We start from the raw sequence: 2,314 nt of genomic DNA, 5'->3' as shown, positions 1-2,314 counted from the left end.
TTGATTGAACCTTTTCATAACTTGGTAATTGGAATCTTGGTTGTGTGGACTTTGTTTTAAAGCATATTTGGTGGTGAATTTCCTAAATCCCTAACCTCTTCTCTATCATATTTCTCAAACTACAGATCAAAACTGTTTTCTTATTCTTCTGTCTTCTGTATTTCGTGATTTATTTAGTATAGTAAACAAACTCCAAATCCCCTCAAATTTTGTGTGCGTGTTCTTCTGTGTGTGTAGTTTAGTTTTATAAATTTTCATAATTTTTTGAGTAGTGTAGATTAGGTAGTTAATTATATTTTAGTCTGCTGTTCGTCAGGAACAGTAGACACTTTTGTGACATTGTTTTTGTGTGTGAAATTAAATACCCTCAATCTCTGGCAATGAACGATCCTTGCTTCTTTATACTACAATCGACAATCTTTTGCAGGGTTAAATTGTGAGGCTATTTTAGCCGTACCAGTTGTAAATGGCGGCACCCGGGGATATTGACGTCACCTGAACACGGCTCCAATTTTTAGAACCCGTCCGGTCAATTCCTCAAGCAATTGAGGTGCACTGGCATTTTCTCGATGTCTCATTGGCCTCCTGCAATACTCAGTGCTTGTTTTGAAAGCCTATTCTTTAACAAAATTTGGAGCGAGACCCTCCTACGCTAAATGACACAAAATACAATATTTCATTCTTACATTAAACTATGTAGATCGATACAACCAATTTGCAGACACGTTTTTATGCTTTATGGTGTTGGTTGAATTGTTAACACAACGGTCTCATGTTACACTATTATCTACTGCTTATGCTGCTTATATTACTTATACTTCTATGGGCTCACTACCCATAATTAAAGAAGTTAGTTCTCTACAAAGATTCAAGAGAGACAACAAATGTACATGCCTTCCTTGAGAAACTCGGGACGGCAGAAGTACATGTCATCCTATAACCTTTTTGGTCTCATGGAAAATGACTAGGATAATAGTTTGAAGATTGATATATGCTCACCAATACTTTCCTTTAGGGTTATATCGCATGCAACTTTACTATTCATCTACGATCCACCATCTTTGAATATTGTTAAACTACAGCTCGTGACTGTGTACCAGGATTGACACGAAATTGCAATCTTTGAGCTCAAACAAGATTGAAACGAATCTCCAATCTTTGAGCTCGGCTAGATGTTATTTCTAGGTGTCAAATCGCAATGCCACTGCGCACAATGATGGGTCATTTGAGATAAATAAGTTTAGGTTAGATATGAACCTCCACCTACAATCTGTATATGTAGAAACCTTGTCACGCGATCTCATTCACCGCTAAATTGCGGATTGTCTTTTTGATGAGACAATATTCCCTCCGTTAGGGGGAGATAAAAACACAAGTGTTCAAGTGGATCGACGTGAATTGTCGTGATTTGTCCCCACTAAGTCTCATCTTGATCCAAAATGATTAAAGTGTTAAAGTGACGAGATCACATGCTGCAAATATGTCTGCAAGGATTGATGTCCTATCAAGAAGACATGGCGCGACCAAAAGAAGTTGTTCTTGGCGCCATCACCATAGATGGTGAAATGGTGATGCCATATAGTGACAAAATTGGTGTCACAAGGCCGTGTGGCTCCCCAAAAGGAGGGAGACCCTTAGGTTCGATACTTTCTCGCACTAGGAAGAAAGCGAGTTTGGCACAATCTGATCCATTGATTAGTGATACTCAAATCCGTCTCATGAAGTCTGAATTGTGATTATCGTTGGGGGATGTGACGAGTGCAAAACCTGCATCAAATAAACCCCTTTTTATCGTTAGTAGCATTGAGTAAGTAGGGTATCGTATAGGGCCGGGGATTGAGGGTACCTTGCAAAACAAAGCGTTAGAAAAACACAACAAATATTAACAAGTAATAAAACATTTAAACAATTTACAAAAGTAGCTACTGTTCCATAGAACAGCAGTCGAAAACCTAATTAAAAACCTAACCTAAACTACTCAGAAAAATATGAAAATTTACAGAGATCTACTAGACACACAGAGGAACTACTGTACAAATTTTCAGGGGATTCGGAGATTGTTTGATACGAAAATAAAATAAAAGAAAACAGAGAACAGAAGAGTGACGAAAATCCTAAACTAAAAAGAAACAAAAACCTAAGCTACTATATACATGTGATCGTCTCTTTGCACACAAGAAAACACTAAATCAGATTCATATAATCAAGTAGCTATGTAATTTCAACCCTAACAACCTAAATCATGCATATGGAGAAACGAATCAAATTCCATGTTTCAAGTAATTTACCGACGCGGACTTAACTACTTAAAACC

The sequence above is a fragment of the Fragaria vesca genome, linkage group LG4, assembly GCF_000184155.1.
Source record: "Fragaria vesca subsp. vesca linkage group LG4, FraVesHawaii_1.0, whole genome shotgun sequence".
NCBI classification, from domain to species: domain Eukaryota; kingdom Viridiplantae; phylum Streptophyta; class Magnoliopsida; order Rosales; family Rosaceae; genus Fragaria; species Fragaria vesca.
This window is presented reverse-complemented; position numbering follows the sequence as displayed.